This window comes from Apteryx rowi, unplaced genomic scaffold, assembly GCF_003343035.1.
Source record: "Apteryx rowi isolate R43461 unplaced genomic scaffold, aptRow1 scaffold_366, whole genome shotgun sequence".
NCBI classification, from domain to species: Eukaryota; Metazoa; Chordata; class Aves; order Apterygiformes; family Apterygidae; genus Apteryx; species Apteryx rowi.
Genome location: NW_020450152.1, coordinates 455,488 through 474,378, shown reverse-complemented (window position 1 = coordinate 474,378; position 18,891 = coordinate 455,488). Strand labels below are relative to the sequence as shown.

At 42.9% G+C, this 18,891-nt stretch overlaps 1 protein-coding gene across 7 annotated transcripts in view; it reads left to right on the top strand.

Moving 5' to 3' along the window:
* The window catches only part of ATXN1 (ataxin 1), a 224,024-nt gene that overhangs the window by 178,831 nt on the left and 26,302 nt on the right, over positions 1-18,891 (top strand). Inside the window, exon 1 of one of the 7 annotated variants that reach the window (XM_026073308.1) lies at positions 14,727-15,134. The exons of the other annotated variants lie outside the window; for them this stretch is intronic. The gene's annotated coding sequence lies outside the window, so the exon portion shown is untranslated. Of the gene's footprint in view, positions 1-14,726; positions 15,135-18,891 lie in introns of those variants that run through there. 7 annotated transcript variants of the gene reach the window in all.

The window sequence follows — 18,891 nt, the reverse complement described above, 5'->3', positions numbered from 1 at the left end:
AGGAAGAGCCTTGCTGCTTGCTTTTGTTTCTGTGAAGTTTGGCATGCTATTAATGGTGTTGAAAGGAATAGGGTAGTAGCAGCACTCAGAACCAGGTGTCCTGTGGTCTTTTGTTTTCATATGCACACCCACCTCTTCTCTGTACACACACTCCTGTGCTCTTCAGGATTAAACCTGACCTACAAGCATCCTTTTCAGTTCTAGTCCTGAGTCCCTTGAGCAGGGATTGTTGGTCTTGTGACAAACACTCACGCAGGCAAGGCTGCCGTATTTAAAGCAAAAACTCCCTCCTCAGAGCTCCCTTTCTACCTATGTGGTTGGTACTACGTGCTTGAGGACACCACAAGAAAGCCAATAACAATGAAAGCTGTGATGTTACTTTTGGGTAAATTACATTGCTCAGCTTCCCTGAGAGCTGGCCCCATGAACGAAGTGAACATGTGAAAATGTTGCTGATCCTGTCTTCCTACTCCTGCAATGCCAGTGCGCTTTAATACCGAAACTGGTTTAAAAATTGTTCTAGTCACCAAAAGAAACTTGTGAAACTTCTGGTTATGTCAAAATAGGGTTGCCTGCAGACTCTTAACTTTGCTCCCTCCTACGGATGTGTAGGGATGCAGTTCTCAGTGAAGGTTCATGCAATTTTTGCTGAGCTCTGCTGCCCCATGCAGGGCAGTGTGTGCCCCCAGCCTGTGCAGCTTCTTTGGTTCCTGTCATCCCTGTCATCCCTGTCACCCCCCCCTCCATGTGTATCCCCAACACGCAGACACGTGCCAGGGTCTGTGCGGGTCCCACCTCTTCTGTTCTGCGCTGCTTGGCCTCGCGGGTGACTGCTGAGCCTCCGCCTTGGTCGCCTACAGCCTCTCTCGTTTGGCACCAAACCTTCGCTCTTAATACACTGACAGTCCTGGGAGGAACATTGTAGGAGCGTGGGTTTAAAAATGTGTTTAAATTTGAGTGTGGCTGAAGGCACAAATGAAATGATGGTAACCATAACAGTCTGGTCCCAGCCCTGCAGTTTGGAGTAAATGATGGTTTTGGCTCGCGGGGCTTTGCAAATTGTGATCGAGGGGCATAGTTTGGGATAGGAGGTGACCTAGCAGTTGCCATCAATAACTGTCTCTTACTTTCATAAGCAATAAAGTGCACACAGTCACTGAAAAAAGAGTAGAACCCCACCACCCCCAAAACACACAACAAAGAGGCTGATTGATTGCTGTAATCTCACATGAAACAACTGAGGAAAACAGTGCGTTTTTCAAAAGCATTCAGTACCCCACATCACCGGAATAATTTCAGGCAGGGGTATTGAATGTTTTCATTATTGTTAACAGCTGACACAGTTCAGTTAAATGTAAAGGATTTTGCGTAGTATAACTCTACAGGGTTATTTTACTGTTGTTTCCTCTTGCATGTTTTCCTAGACAGCTTAGCACTGCATGACATGGACCTAATCCTGCAAGTTACTGAGCACCATGAAATCCTGTTAAAGTCAGTGGCATTCAGCTTCTTGAAGGACTGCAGCTTTATTTGATGCAGGTTGTGGTCATTCTTTGGCAATAGAAATAAAGCTAGGTTGTTGTGTTGTAAGCTTTTATAAGGTTGTACCCACACAATGGATCTCTCTTAAATCTGTACTTCTCCCTGCTAATCCTGGAGACTTATTGCCTTCTCCTTTGGTGTTCTCACTTTGATTTTTTAATAATATATTTGCTTCCATGGCTTCTCCTAGTTTCTCAGCTTTGCAGCCTTTCTCTTGTTTGGGTGGGTCTTTTTATTTCTTTGTTTACTGGGGATCATTTCCTAGCAGTGGTAAATTGTGGAGCTCCTTGGGTCTCTGTTGCTTGAAATGCTTGTTCAAAACCGTATTGGATAATTTCCTTGCCTGTTTCCCTTCTGTTTTACTTTTAAGCATGCGATAAGTTTGCTTAGAAAAGCTACAGCTCTTGATGCCATAAGTAACCTAAAAAGGTGTGGTATGCACAGACCAGTAACAACAGAGGGAAGAACTGATCTAGCCTTATTCCTCTGTGATCGTGACACCGTTGTGCTCCCAGTAATGAGCCGGGGGGAGGCCGTTTGCAAAATTTAGACCTAGACCTAGACCCAAGTCCAAATTTTGAACCCTTCCTGCAAAAGCTTGGATTTTGACTTTCAAGAGTAATTTATCATAAGATGTTTGGACCGTTGTGTTGTTTGAGCATTTCTTTTCAGTATGTTTTTACTATAAGGATAGCGATTTACCTAAAAACTATCTGTCAGATATGATTTAGATGCTTTACCATGCCACTTTTTTGAGAAAAAAAATGATTATGAAACCTAGGCAATAAAAATAGTTTTGCTCAAGTGGCAAAAGCCATTCTCCAATACCCAGGTCTTGTAAAAGCTTCCTGCATAAGGAAACCTCTAGACTACCTAGGGGCAGCAGTGCAGATCATTTCTATAGTTGTGAGATACAGGCCTGTATATTAGCCCTGAGGTTGTGCTTTGGTTCATCCCTTAGAGAACAGCTCGGTGGAGGTGTCCAGCAGCAGCAGTACTGCAGGGGAAGAGTCAGTCCTTCGCACGCCCAAGGGAAATAATTGCACTCCTTTGTATTTCTTCTGTGCTTGTTTTTTTTCCCTTATGCTCCCTGCTTAGGCTTTATTGGCAAGAGGATAGTGAGGGCAAGACTATACTATTTATTTTGCTTCTCAGCTAACTGAAAAATACAGCCTTCCTAGTTTCAACCTGCCAAGGACCAAACTTAATGGTCAGTGTTTTAATTTAAACAGTGCCAGCCATTATGCRATGGCGTAAAGGGTAAGGTCAGTCAGCCCTTCCTTCCAGTGGTTGCTTGTATATCAAAGGCTATCAACCCACTGCTTGCCAAAGGCCCTGGGGCCATCAGTAGCTGAAGGTCAGCTGCCACTCACAGAGGCAGCCGCGCTGCTGCGGCRTTTGCTGGGGAGCCCAGGCCTTGGCCATGGGTGGAAGGGGTGAGATTCCTGAAGGTTATGTGAGGTTTATATGCAATGGTGTGATGAAAGGTACTTTGGAGTAGAGAGTTGAGTATCATTGTTAGGAAGCTATGGCGAGGAGAAACAGGCTCCTTCCTTTCACCAATTTCATAAATGGGAACTTTTCTTGTACTCGGTGATCATCACGTTCCTTCTCCGGTGAGAGGGAAGGAGGCTGTTCCCCTTTCAGCGTCTCCCACTCATAAGCTGCTTATTCACATCAAATGATGAAGAGGCTGGATTAGCCATACTTCTCCAGTGTCCTTAGTTAGCACAAGGTTCTGGCAGTTGTATCTCTGATTATTCTCTCACCATCCCTACCTTTTAAAAATATTTCTCTTTAATTGCTGCTTTGTCAGCTGTGTAATATTGTACTTGGATCCAAAGGTGCATGTTAAATAAGGGATTTGAGGCTGCAGGGGACTGAGCTGATCATTATGAGCCTGAGAATGGGACCTGTGAAGCATGTTATCTGAAGCCTCTGTGGATATTTAAATTAAATGGATGCTTTCATGATAAACAGTTTTTTTCAAACTAATCAATTGTGTGAAAGCGGGGAGTAAGCCTTAGCAAGCTAGATCTGCAGGGCTGGAGAGCCGCAGCTGCTGCCTGTTTCCACTGCAATGGCATTAATGAGCAGTTAGAGACTATATGCCAGTCCAGTGTTTTTAGATGCTTTTCTTTTCTTCTTTGCCCTTGCTTAAAGGTGGCCCAGAAAAGAAGGGAATGGGAAAAMAGAGCAGGAAAGCAACACTCTGCAGTCATCCCATGTCTCTGTGGGGCTGCCCTTCCTGYGCTATTTGCTCAGCAGAGGTGGTCTGTGAGGGAAAGTATCTGCTGCAAAGGGACAGGGGGGTGGCAGGGACATGGTATGAATCATGGTTCCTGCCAAAAAGCTGTGTAAGGGCCGTCAGGCCTGTTAATGACAGTTTGCTTTGGGCATCTTTTCTTTCCTCTGTGTAGGGGTTAGATTGATCAATAGGCATTGATATGATGCACCAGCACACTGAGTAGGCCTGCCGGGTCTATGCCTTTCGTGCATATTACAGTCTAGATTTTCTTGTGCAAGATGCAGGGTCAGGTGGTAAATCGGAGGCCTGTAAACTACACTGCTTCCATGAGAGCTCAGCTCCTTAGTGTGGAGGAAGGGGGAGAGGTAGGGAGGCCTGCCCCAGGATTCAGAGATTGTTTGGTTGAAATGGTAACTCTTGTGCAGTGTAACGGTAGGGCCACCACAGCAGCCCTGCAAATGCAAACAAGAATTGAGTTCTCGCCCTGCTTGCTTTAATATTTATTTTTCCAAAGACCAATAAAACTCAAGATTTCTCTTATTTTTGCTTGATCAGTGTCTGTGCTTTAAAAAAGAAAAAAATTGTGTAGTGCCACCTCTGCTGAGGAGTATCTTGTGCTGTACGCTCCCAAGCTTGTGTTGACCTGTACAGCCACTGTGAGAGGGGAGAATTGTTGGGCATAGTTGCAACACCCATTGTAGCCAGGTGTGGCAGAGTGGACATATCTGTAGATTTGCCTTTTTCTGCGTTTTGGAATGCAAGTTTTGGATGGGGAGCAGACAAATCTGGAAGACTCTGTGTAACAGGAGAAAGCAGAGGATCTTCTGCACAGGCGCACATACAGTCTGCCTTACAGTACTGATTGATCAGCGTAAGCAGTATGAGCACAAGAGAAAAAGACCGAGCTAGGACACATAAAAATGAGGTGCAATATATGGCGTTGTCATGAAATTATGAAGGTGGCCTAACCAGCCAAGGGCCAGCTGGCTGCACAGAGGTCCAATTGCATTCACTTGTTGCATTAAGACCAATAGCATTTATATTGTATCCCTTGTAGGAGGTTATGTAGTGAGGCTTTTTTTTGCCTTGTTTGCCTGAAGCACTGTGAACTGTGCCTTTGCATAGCAAAGGGAGGGGGAGGAATGGGCAGGGGTGCGGGAACACCCTCCTCACCATGGCACTTTGCAGAACAAATGCTACCCCTGTGTGAGGTCTGGACTCCCTGGTGGCTGCAAAGGATGTCACGGGTGATAACACATCCTACGTATATTCTCTGTTGCTAATGGCCATGGTTTCACCATGCGCAGGCATGACTCCTTTGGGGCAATCAAAAGCTAGTCTCCTTACCCTTAAGATGTCAACAGCAGGCATTTTTTTTCTTTATTTTATCCTCGTGTTCTCTGTGGTTGTAGAGAATGCAGGCTTTCTCCTTGCTACAGCTTGTGTACTCTGGTCCCTGTATGCTCTGGAGTGGGGGGGAATAGATATACTATTTTAGGCTATCTCTCTCTCGCATCAGTAATTTAGAGAAGGTGTAGCTTGGTAGCACAGCTGTGTGAATTCTGGAAAAAAAAATTGTGCTTGCTGCTTCGTGCTTTCCGTTTTTGTTCTGCAGTGCTCAGCCAATGCTTTCATGTGGCAGGAATGGTGGAGTCTGATCAATGAAAATGCTGGTTTATCACAGGAAAGTTTGAATCTACGCCTTTCTCACCTTCAAGAGATCTTCCAGCCATGAARGAGAGATTTCAGGGGCACCATTTCCTCTGTCTGAATAGAAAACTGGGAGGTCCTGGGATAAACGATCATGGAGTGCTTTGCTTTCATCATCTCTCCCCTTTTCACATCCAGTCTGAGCACGTTTGGTTTGGAAACCACAGTTGTGAGGTCAAACCAGGAACTGGAAGGGAATGGCGTTCTCTCTCTTCTGCAGGTAACCTGATTTCTGTCCAGCAGTTCAGAATCTGATCCTCCTTTCTGCTTGCACAAAGGAAGCAGACCTTATTTTTGTGCTGTGCTTGTCTCCAGAGGTATGCGGAGGAAAAATATAGTCCTTGGGGCATGTCATCCCACTGCTGTTAACCCTGCAGGGTATGTCTTTGCTGCAGTGAATACAGAGCTRGTATTGAGGAGGGGAAGTGTTTGCCTGTATCTCTCCTCTTCTCCCTTCCCAAGGAATCAGTTTGGCTTGCCATTCTGAATTGTTAAATTTGGAACAATAAACAGCTCCTGCCTTGTATTTAATAGCATAGGGAGCAAGCAGCTTGTCCATGCAGAAAGGCAGGAGGCTGTCAGCGGAAGGATTACTTCAACCAGGCAGTCTGGAGGCAACGTAATTAATCTGTTTTCTTCCCTGATCTGTGAACCTTCTCAGTCGCTGGAGCATTAAAACCTTCAGCACTCCTGTGTGCTGATTCGGCACTTGCCCATCTCGCTGTGACTGACTGACCCCTTGTGCTTTAGTCCTCACTTAGCCTAAGTGTATGGGGTTTTGTGCTTAGATTAAATGCCTTGCCTTCCCCAGAAATGTTACTGTAGCTGCAAGAGGTGATGACTGCAGACCTGGGAACTCCATAATTTATGCTCCCCACGCAAACAAATATGCATATGCCATTCACACTCCCAGTATATTAATAGTGACGGAGCAACATGTGTTTTCTGCAAGAGCGATGCACCTGTTGAGGTTGTTCAGGGTCACCAGAGCTGCAGTGATGCTTTACTGCTTTCTGCAGGCTCCAGCATTTGTTGTTAAGAGAGGGAAGGGCTTTTATTAGGCCACGAGGGACTGGGGGTAGGGAACCATCCAGACATTTCCAGTCTGCTTGCTCGATTCTTACTAATCGTGTGAGTACCTAAAAAAGAAGGCAAGTCCGAAAGCTGAGTTTGCTACCTGTTCTAGTCAAAATACAGCATACACGATAAGGTAAATTGAAATCTCTTAGTAAGTGAGGTCAGAATTTGTCCTATTATCTGCATAGCGCTCCCCTGTGATACACATTAATAAATAAATTTTGTTGGACTGTTCTGTGCATCTGCAAATCTGAAGCAACTGTTTTAGTTGCTCTTTTCCATTTATAGGACCATTTTATAGGTTTTAATTAAAGCTCCTTTGAGATTGTTTAAAAATGATGGGATCCTCTGTTGCTGAGCAAGTGGCTCAAGGACATGAAGGTTAAATGAGTGCTTCATATTAAACAACATGAACCAAACTTTGCCCAACGTTAAGAGGCACTGAAAGCAACCCCAAGTGCATCTAAGCAGTGACTTCTCCTCCTTCAGTGTCATTTGGGCATTATAGGGTCCTTTGGTCATCTGATGCTCTTAGACACAGGTTTCATAGTGCGATCTTTCATGGACCTCCTTTTGCAGAGTCTGGAGGATTTTCAGAGTTACTGTGTTTTATCCCTTAGAGAAACTGCTGTGGAGTGACTTTGCAGAAAAGAAGAGAACCAATATCCTATTATTTTAATCTGGGCATATTATAGAAACAGAGGTTGTAAATTGGAAAACCATTTCTATCTGAAACAGGATGACTGTGGAAACCTCATGTAYGCCTAATGGGTGCAGTACCTAAAGGGACCAGAACAGTTGTAAGTGGGTGGTGAACGGAGAACAGGATATGCAATCATCTCTGTCACTCCTCTCACAAAAAGTCCTTTCAACAATACAAGGATATTTGGAGCTCTGTCTTTTTGGGATATTGGGTCAGGTAAGATGTGGAGAAACTGGGAGAAAGCTGTTTTATGCTTTCCATCTGCTAATGCATTTAGATTTCTGGAGAATTTTACATGGAAGTAAATGGTGATCCCTTGGCATGGCCATCTGCAGCACCCTGCTCCCCGCAGGTGTGCACAGACTCCCAAGGGACTATCACTGCCAGCAGAGGGTGGGCAACAGGCTCTGGGGAAAAATTGTCTCCAGCCTCTACAAATAGCCTGAGAAGCACAAGCTTTCACTGATTGCTAGGGGCTTCTGCTGGAGGTTGAGAGCTTTGGTACCCCTCCAGCTCCGTGAAGATGCTGCCCTTAATAAATAGGCTCTGTAAGAAGTTGTCTTTTATTCTTTAGCCTTTATGCTTTTTTTTTCCTTTCTTAATTTTTCTTCAATGGGAAGGGCAGGATTTGACCTACAGAAGTTCCATTGTTTATAGGTAATCATCCAGGTCGTGCAAAAGATTTTGGTGATACTTCTCCATATGTTCAGTTATACAAATTAAAACTTTACCTCTAAAAAAAATGGAAACTAACCAGATAAAACCACGAGGAAACATAAAGAAAATAGATTAAGAAAATTACATTCTTTGTCATTTCTGTCCTTAACTCATATTAGTAAGACACAAAATGTATCCTTTAAATCCCCAAATTTTCAGCCTAAAGTTACTTAGAATGAATAAATGTGCATAAAACATACACCCTGTATTCCTCATTATAGTCTCCATTGTTGCGATCCCTGCCAGGATATTCTATTCAGGAGTTTTATCAATCTGAGCAACTCTCTTCTTGAGGCTCTGCTGAAAGGCAAAAGGGTGAAAGACTCTTATATCTACAGAAATCTCAGAAGAGATGTGTTCTCGCATGCTGTGGAACATTAATTTGGCTTCAAAAAAGTGTTTTATACTTTGGAGTTTTACTGAACAGCTGCATGGAGGATTTTTTTTTAACCATGGGATAGAGTGTGTTCCCCACAAGGTAACCTTATAAAGCATTTTCTCCACTGACAGGATTGCAGGCAAATAGTTTCTTGCATTTATCCTTCTGTTTTATCTCTGCTCTCCCCAAGAATTCCTCTTAATTCCTTGATGGTTCTTCAGGGTAACACAGGGACAGTGTACCAGAAGTGGAGGATGAGAGAAAAGCAATGTTAAAACAAACCAAAACCAGGATGATTTACTCGGACTGCTGAGATAATCCATGTGATCAGGGTCATTTCACAAACACGAGGGGACAAGGTTCAAGAGTAAAATCTGTCCTTAATGAATCTGAAATACAGCACTGCTCCAAAAGTACTGATACAGATAGAAACTGCAAGACTTTTCTGCTGAATGGGTTTTAAATTACATCATCATCATCAACATTATTATGAGAATATAGAATATCAGCATTTATTTTTCAGCTTCAGAGCTTTAAAATATCTAACTTCCTTATTAAAGCCAATTAAACATTGACATTAAATAACGTGCAAAGGAACTTTTTTTTTTTTAGTAAACAGTGATATTTAATGATTGATGAAACTTAACTCTTTCTGCTAATTTGAATGAAGGCTTTTTTTTTTTTTGAGGGCTCGTACCAATGCACATAAAAGCTTGCCAGAACATTAAATATAGTGGTGGTGAGGTATTGACTCCAATTCAGTGCTGGTAAATGAAATAGTAGCAGCTTCCAGCTGTCCACATCCCATCTCCCTCCTCTCCCCTCAGCCTGTTTGATCAGGATATGTATCTTTTTCTCAGCACCACAGCTTTCAATCTGACATATTAATGTAACCTGCTGCCAGTTCCAATTTGCAGCATCCTCTGAAGATCTCAACATGTTTGTTCTAATCTGTAAATTGGAAGTAATAAGAAGGGTTCTTACTCGACTGGGATGTGATGAGGTTTACTCCATCAAAATTTGTAATAGGATCCTTGTGATTAAAGATATATATATGCATATACCCAGTTACCCAGTGACCAAATGGAGAGTTGGAAACAGGATGTAAGAGTCCCAATTCTAACCAGTGAGCCATTCCTTCCAAAGAGAAAGTATTTTAAGTGGTGGGATTAAATTTAAAAAAAGAAATCAACATAAGTGTGTGACCAGATAAATATAAATAACAAATACCAGCAAATAAAACAAAAACTATCCCCTGGAGCTGTCAAGGTTTTGTAAACATTTTGTTGCTTTCTGCCCTTTGTCAGCTCAGAAAACCCAATCTGGAGTACCACATTGTACAAAGTAGCGCTAAGGAAAGGACGTATTTATTGCATATGTTTTTTTCCTTAAAAAAAAAAAAAAAGTGTGCTCTTTCCAGAAAGTTTACAATATGCATCAGTCACAACTTTACTTGTTTCCCAGGAAACAGTTCTGTCACTTTCTTGTCATGCTAATGCAGAACACATGTAACTTGGGCTTGAGCTCTAATAATGTCTCCTTCCATGGTAGGAAGAGCACATTGCTTGGTTGCCTTAAGATTAGTGATACAGGCAGGTAACGTGATCTCCTGAAAATATATGCAGTCCTCTTAAAAAGCCACCTAGGTGAACATGCACGGTCTAGGATTTTGCTGTCTTTCTGCCCTTCTGCACTGTGTTGAAACTACACACTGCAGTGCGGCGGATTCACAGTTTCCATTCACTTCAGAGGGGTTTTGCCCCCCCCACTCCCTCACAGTCCTGCCCGACACAGTGACACAGAYGTGGAGTCTCAGTGGCTAATTCAGCAAAGAACTAAAGCGTGCCCCGAATGTGAAATCACTGCATGTTCTCCGTGATGCGACTTTAAGCAGGCTGATTCCCCGAGGTTTCAAGTAAATATGCAGTCAAGTGGCTTGCTAGGTCAGGACCTAGAGAAACACCAACCTTGATCCCTACTCAAATGAATTAAAATCGCTTGGGCAGCTGTAAAGTGCACAAAGATATCCAGTGACTGGATCTATATTAGCAACATTGTGTTTAGGCCTGAGCAAATGTCTCTGCTAGGGAAAAGAATCATTACTAGATAAGGAAAAGATCTCAAAATTAAAATTGAGAATCATTTTGTTTATACTCTAAGGCTGCTATTTACTTTTATAGATTTGTTTATACAGGTTTTGAGAACAACTGCATTTTTATCATATTAATCTACCCAACTCCCAGCAAACTCCCCTAGACAAATTCCTTAGAGTTTTCTTAGGGGTGTTAAAAAAAAAAAAAAAAGAATAGGGTGGAGAAGTTTAAGAGGTGGTATAGCTATGCAAAAGTGTGTTTGTTTTTCTGCCAAAGCTTAAGTATTACTAAATTATGCGTATACATGGAACAAGTGTAACAAATGCTAAGCAACAGGGATATAAGCGTATTTGGAACAGTTTCAAAAGCCATATAAAAGTTACTGTCCTCTGCATGTGCCATCGACCCCCAGGTTTTCCTCCTCCTTCAGTTGTTTCCATCTCTTTCTGTAATAGTTTGAGGTCTGGTACTCAGTCTCTAAGGTACCCTATTCCCATGTAGTCTTCTGCTGGGCACTGGGTGTTTATCTTTTTATTCCTGGGGCCCACATAGATGGAAGCCTGATCGTAACCTACAGAATTAAATGTGAAACTGATACGCTGTGCTGGTGAGCAGTGTTAGTGGCCAGGCAGTCCGCTCTGCCCTTATGCCATGCTGAAAAAAGCTTTTGGGGAGGGAAAACTTACCTCCCTATCCTTGGGCAGCTCCCATTTTCAAAACAATATTGACAGCAGTAGGCCTGAGGGTATGGAGCAAAATCCTGAACCTGGCAAAATCCATGGAAGTTTTACCATCTAGTTCTGCTGGAGCCAGGATTTCGTCCATGTTTTTAAATTCCACCAAGTTGCTTAGTGCCATGGAGGATAAATGATGACTTATGTAAGATAGCTATGTAGCCTCATGGTCATCCAGTGTGCATCAGCTCTTGACTGTAAACAGCGACGAATGGAAAAAGAACCTCAAATTGTGTTCTCAGTCCCACTGTTTGCTTGCGTTACACGTTCAGTGGGGTGGGACAAGGGAGTCCCTGAAAATGGCAAATGTAAAGGAAGATTTGAAGCAGGAATGAATTTCCTGCCGCCACCAAGAACTATACGTGTGCTATCCACTGCACACTCGTCGTCTTCAAGCCCTTCCTTTCACTATCCTCTGCTGAAGTACCTGTCGCTCATTTCAGTAATGCAATTCAGTGGCCAAGAGTAGAAACTGCAGGGGTCAGATGAGTTATTTTTTCTGTTGTTTTACAATGTTTATGGCTGCCTAGTTGCATTATTATTATTGCTTTTATTATTTTGCCTTTCCGTGAGGTATATCGGTTGTTGCCCATCGCCAGCAGCCTGGGATGCCGGATGTGTTATCATTGTAGGAGTACTTATGAATTGACCTAGAATGTGTTCGCTTTGTTTTGCTAGAGGCATTGCACTGACACGTGTGTCAGATAATCTTTTCACGTAACACTTCCAGTCTGAATAGATGGAATGAAAAAAGGAAGCCATAACTGACACAGCATAAAGTTATAGGGAAAATACGCTAGGTTCATAAACTTTTGGCCTAATGTCTCGTTCGGTCTTCAGAGAAAGCTCTCTATGGAATCAGTGTTTTTTCACTTAAAAACAGAAAATAGAAATAGATACATGACAGGTACTGATGATTTCTTCATCAGATGCCGCCTTCTTATTTTCATTCATTCCTGTATCTGTATTCATTCATTTCTTCTTGTATTTCTTTATATTTTAAAATTCAGTTTTATTTTTTCTAGTATCTTCTGTAACAAAAATAGGACTAAACAATGCTAAGGATAGTTTATGCTTCTAGCTCATAATTGTAATAAATATTTTATTCACGTGTCTGCCATTGCTGAAAATTTGAACTCATGACTTCTGTGAAGTTGTTCTAGAAAAAAGTGGTCGTCTTTGGTATGTTGTCAAGCACATGTTTAGAATGTAACCTACCTTGAGATCATTGTGATCTGGTAAGAAATAAAGAGCCAAATGCACCTTCTAAGTAAAATGTAGATAGAATAAACAGGAAAGGACGGAACTGACTTAATCTGATTATATTATTTGTGTGCTAATGCTCTCATAACTCGTGAGAGATAAAGGGAAGCGTAGACATGAGTAAGTTATGAACGGCTGCCCATGGGAAGAGGACTTCAGCAAAGCATGGAGGCCTAGAACAAGGCCAGTGTAAGTTGATTTTGGGGGACCAGGCTTTAATCACGGCTACTCGGGAAGAAGGCTCATCACTGGGAGAGAACAGGGAGACTTCTGTAGCTGCCCACACAGCTAGGCTTAGTGAAGGCTTAAATAGCTTTTACTATGACAAAATAACTGACATTTTATCCTGAGTGGCTGTTTTGAAACAGTRTTGTGGTGGATGTGTTCAGCCTATTAAAATGGCCAGGTGGGTGGAAGGAAAATAAATTGCATAAATTACATGAGGAAGTATACGATGGGAACCATGTTACGTCAGTAAACAGTAACTGTGGTTGTAACCGTAATGGTTTAGCTTCCCAGTTCCTAGTGGCACAGACGCAGGGGCTGATGGTTGGGCAGTGCGGATGTAGCCAAGGACTCCTGTTCAGCACATCTGAAAGCCCGGCTGTTTGCCTTTCTCTCCGGACTCCAAAGGCGGATGCTGCAGTGCTTGCCTATCCCCCTGAGACCTAATGGGAGGGATCAAGGCTGACTAAGTAGTGCAGAAAGTAACAGAAGAACAGGATGAAGGTGGGACCTGAAGGATGCTGAGTCAGTATCTTTTAGAAACACAATTGTTCCCATACAGGGTAAGGAGCTAGATTAACATCTGAAAGCTGTGCTTAGGTCACTTACGCCTCAGGCTCTGGACAGGAAGAACCTCTCCAGCTGGAGATGGTAGTATTTGGCTGCACTTAAATATCTGTGACGTTAAAAGCAGTCCTGGAAAGCACTGGGGTAACATTTGGTCAAAGGGAGACGATAAAAATTGAACAGACTCTGGTGAGACTGGCTGGACTTGTTCTAGCTTGCTGATGTATGGCCACAGTCCGAGTGTCCATACTGTGAGGTCCCGGTGCTGAGTGCTGGCTGTGCTCTTATCAACATCCACTGCTTGTACACGAAGGAAGAAAAAAAGAAATGATTCAGTTTGCATCTGGGCCTTATAACCAGTGTGTGTAGCTGTGTGATCTGGTTTCCTCCCATTCCCTGCATTGCTCCTACTCCGGCTGCAGCAGTAATCCCCTGGGTTTTGTGAGCATTTCTGGGGAGAAGCCTGGTCTTCGTTTTGTCTTGCAAAACATTTAGTTCAGCATGGAGAATGGAACATGCTTAAGGAAAACCAAACTGCCCCCTYCCAGTCCTCTTTAGAAATTTGGATTTCCCTGCCTCTGTGTCTGGCCGGAGGAAAGACGTGCCGACTGGGTGAGTGGGGCTAGTGCAGAGCAACCAGGCATCAGCAGCAGACCCAGCCTGCCCTCAGCGCTCCTCGTGGTGGGCCCCATATCTGGTGAAATATTGGCCTTATTTCTGAAGGCCAGAAGGCAGTACAGGATCAGGAGGATGCTGCAAAAGAGAGCTCTCCAATTTTACAGTATATAAAATGTGGGGCTGTGAACAAAGACCGTCAACTCCATATCACCAGCTGGTTCTCTCAGCAGTTTTTGCAGGAAGTGTGAAGAGAACACATTTTATGGGAGATATTTATCATTACCCTGTACTACTTAAATATAGCCTGTGTAGCAGGTTAGAGCTTGTTAGGCTTTTATCTTCTCAAGTTGGAGGATGATGTATTAATCCACGAGTGTTGCAGCCCCAAGTGAATTACAAAAAGTCATCTCCAGTGAGTAAAGATAAATGACTTTTGAAATTAACCCATTACATAGTCTCTTCCAATAAAGTGCTTACTAAAATACTAAATAGTAAATGAAGATGCTTCAGGTCTCGTTTGAAATTCAGAAAGACACTTATTTGTAATTCCAGTACTGTGTTGCTTCTTTTTTCTCAGAGATTTCATTTCTCCTGAAAGGTTTGGGACTGACAGCCCCAGAGGACGAAGTCTCTATTAATCCACTGAACAGGCACAGTAGCTACAAGGCAAACTGCTCTATCCTGTTAATGCACTGCAGCCGTTGCCTGAGAAAGGGGTAGTCCCAAAGGATGTGGTGTTAGCTTAGATGCTGCAGAATCCAACCTAAAAAAAAAAAAAAAAAAAAATTGCACAGCTCTTTATCAGTACCCAAGCTGGTAGTTCCTGGTGGTCTCTTGCTTTGTCCCTCCACACACCAATGTAAAGGGATTGCACAGGGGTAAAAATTTCCCTGGAATTCCAAGGCAATTCAGCCTGGTTTTAAACTAGCATAAGGTGTACCTCTGCAAGTTTTGAACAGCCAGTTGGTGAGGTCTTCATGGAGGAAATATACCTGCATAAATATCCTTGTTCCAGGCTAGTATCTGCATGCATGGTAACAAAAAGCAAGAGAGAAAGAGTTTGCAAGAATTCCCTCCTCCAGCACACCCCGTTGCGGCAGCGTGGTTTTTATTCTGCAAACATGGAATGGGAACAAGCCTGACAACATCAACTCGTTTTGAAGAGGCTACCTGGCAGTAATGACTTGCACTTCCAACCTGAGCTGGCTGCAAACCAACGACCCAGAGGGCAGATCCTCTCTATCCCATTATCTATCCTGTAAGTCATCAAGGCCAATTTCCCATTTTCTTTTAGTGCTAGCAGCTTGATGATAGCAGAGAATTATTACAGCTATATGATATTAAATATGATGGTAATTAGATAATCTGTAACTGCCAGACTGTGATTCTTAAAGACTATTGTTTATCATTGGCTTTTTCTTTTCCGAATGTTAAAGGATAGACCTCATCTTCTCTGTTTTGCAAGTGCTGCCACTGTATGAATATACCGTATGCTTGTGGAAAAATTTTCTTGGTTTCTGCTTGGTGATTGCTTTCCACCCATCCCAGTTGTGCATTTACTGCAAGGCTCTGCAAGTCAAATTCTCGCATCTGTTACCCTCACGTGGAGGGTATTTGGAAGAGAGTATTTTGCTTGCAGAGCCTGGATGTTGCACAGTACCACTTGGGGTGGTTGAGCTTCTGGTGAGAGACAGAGAGACACTGCTCTATGGGGAGGGCACAGGCTTGATTTTAAGACTGACTCAGGATGTTCTTTCAAATAAACATGGAAACAACTAATATAATCACATATCCAGATGACTTTGGGACTTGAGACTCTTGGATGTGTTAGAGTTGGTATGGAAGCAAAATTAGGCCCCTGCTTACTGAAATCCTTGGCCTATAATTATACAAGGGAAGTTTCTGAAAACCTGATTTGCTTTACAGCTGTTTTCATAGGCACATTACTTGTATGTTAATGCTTTAATTTGGCATATCAACAGTTCCTGCTATAAGGCCTGATCTTGTTCCCTTTGCAATGAACAGCATAACTTCTTGCATGTGGTAACGAAGCAGGACTTTAGGTAGTAGCTATTGAGAAGTGTTTTATTAGTTTTATTGTCTGATCAGAATCATCCTGGCTGTGTCTTCTAGACCACGTTTTACTGGTCTGAAATGAAGAAAAGGGGAGGTTGCCTTACATCAGCTGTTCTCTATAGAGATTATACTTAAATACCATTAAATCCCAAACAAATGGCAGTTCACATGCATATTTAACAGTGTTTAGTCACTGTTTGAGATTAGCAGTTTGAGAAATGCCACTTTTTTCCAGAAATGTTGTCCTCACCTTGCCTGTAAAGTGTAGGTTCTCTGCAATGAACATGAACCATACAACCTGCCTTGCACACATTCAAGAAAGCGCTCTCAGGAAGGCTCTTTTCGCCACTGGTTTATGTGGTTAAAATGGGAGTAATGCAAAAAAAAAAAAAAATCAACCTCAAGAACACGTTGCAGATATGAAGTAATGCCCGTGTGTGGATGCCTGCCAGGCTGCTCAGCGTGTTTTCCATCAGTTGGGAGGGAGGGGGGTCAACAGAGAGGAAAAAGCAAAACTTTTTAATACGCAATCGCACAATGAACACTTCATAGCAACAGTATACATTTTAAAGTCTCTATGAGTGCAGTTCTGCTGTTCTGGGCATCAGGGATGTTATCTATAGTATTTTTTGGCTTTTAGTAATTTTTTCCTGGAGTCTGAAATGAGTGCACAGTTTCAATTCTGACTTAGTCAGCTGTTAGTGATAGTGGTATTTTAACTGATATTAAAGCAAGGACAGAAACTAACCTTTAAGTCCAGGCAAGAATGACAGAAAAGCTCAGAGGAAGATAATAGAGAAGAAAAATGCTAAAACAGTAGTTCAGAACAGAACAGAGTGTGGGGGGAAATAATTTTAGACAAGAACTGTAGAAACAGTACTTGACCACAGACTGAAAATTAGGAAAGCCGCCATTTCTTGTCAGACCTGCCAGATTGTGAATCTTAGCTGCTGGGGGACAATTTTCCTCTAGTCTGATCCTGTGTCTTTCAGTTAACGAAGGTTGTCATCCACATCTTGGAGCTTTTGATGTGAGTGGAAGCTCCTCTCTGTTGATCTGCTCGGCGCTTTGCATGCAGAACACAGCAGCTGCTGCTGATGCTCCCGGGGCTGATTTGTCTGCAGCTTTCACGGGAAATGCTTCCCTCCACAGCGTGAACTGGGCAAGGAGGCAGCTAGTCTAATTGGAGCATTAAGTTTATACAGTAGGTGGTACGCCTGTGTTTTCTATTGGTTTTCTGTCAGCTCTTCTTAGTTTGTGTGTGACGTGCAGGGCTTTGATGGATGTATTTGTGTGTAGTGCAGCTACCTCAAGGAAGCGTTACGTGCTTGGTGCTCGGTGTGGATGTGCTGTGGCCTTCGGTGCTCTCCGAGGGCTTTGCTCCTGTTGTGCTCTGCCATGTCGTTTGCCTTGTGTAGCAGCTGCCATGGGCTTTAGCAGGGGTCCCGGGCTGGATATCTGACCTGGGTCACATACTCGAGTACATTCATAGCTCCTCACGAGAGTGGGTTCAGCCTGATGATGTGCTGATGGGCAGCAAGGAGTGTAGCTGGTTTTCATCTGTTAAAACCTACCATTTTTGAGAGTCTACAACATTTGCAATAAGCAGGTGGAACCAGAGCATATTCCCATCCTCACCACCAATCCACAACTGCAGTAAAATTGTATTGGGGCTGGTCTTGAGTACAGAGGTGTTGCTGATAAAGCTGTGGCACCAAAGTCCCTGTGCGCAATCCAGTTGGGACTGCCGGAAGAGCTTCTCATTAACCCACTTCTCCAAACAGCTGACCAGCCAAGGTAGCCTAACCCACCTGCCAAGAAGTTCAGCAGTGCCCCTTCTGGCAGCCCTGGCGGCAACTTCCAGCAGCAGCGGTCAGGCAACATGCGTGTAGGAGATGCATCTTCTCTCTCCCTCCTTCCCCACTTGATGCGATGGACCAGCAGGAGGGAGTCTGCTGACATGCTGCAGCTCCTTCAATGCCGGTCCATCAGACAGTCCAGCAGCGTCTTTCCCTCTGCTTCTCCTTTCACCTTTCATTAAACCAGTGCAGTAGCTGTTGCCTCTGAAACTGGCTGCACATAGGAGAGAGCGTGCTGTTTTGACAACCATCCAAACCTGAGGGAATCATCTTGCAGGCTGAATTTGATCTATGGGCAGTGAGTTGAATGGTGCCATCACAGAAGAAGAAGGGCTCTTTTTTCCAGTGCAGCTTGTGTTTTTTGCCAGCCAAGAGCAAGGATTTGAATTTTCGTATACGTGGCTCATCAACATGGCAGTGTTTCAAAATGCTTGGGTAGGTCTTGCCCCAGCTAGGAAAAATTTAAATCTAATTAGAAATCAGAGCTAGGAGGAAATGATATTTCTGCCCATGAGGATTTTGAAGATCTCAGAAAAATGTCTCATGCTGTAATGAGAGGAAAAAATGAAAAAATGAGATAAACTGAAAATCAGATAAAATCAGTAGGTAAACATGTTTTATACCTATAAAAAACACAAAACAAATCTTAAGCTATATATCCTAGCTATAGGATAGTTTAATTCTAAAAAGCAAATTTCTCTTGCAATTACAACATTTTAAATTATAACTTTATTGGAAGTTTAAAACAAACCTTTTTATGGGCCCCAGAAATGTCATGTTTTTTAATATTGCTGAGAAAATTTAAAAAGAAACGAAATGCCAACATTTTTCCCCAACTGCAAATGTATTAAAACGGTTTTCCCTCCAGCAGATTCAGGTTTGACAGTAAGCATTTTCTGATGAAAATTTTATTTGAAAATTTCCTACCACTTCTATTAGAAACCACTTGCTCTTACTTAATTTTGGTCCAAGGGCAACAGTGACTCTGTATGCTTATTTCAGTTTTAGTTTCACTAGCCCTAAAACAGGGCGCTGTCAGGGCTTTTCCCCCTCAGTAGTTATGACCAGTGAGTGACATTG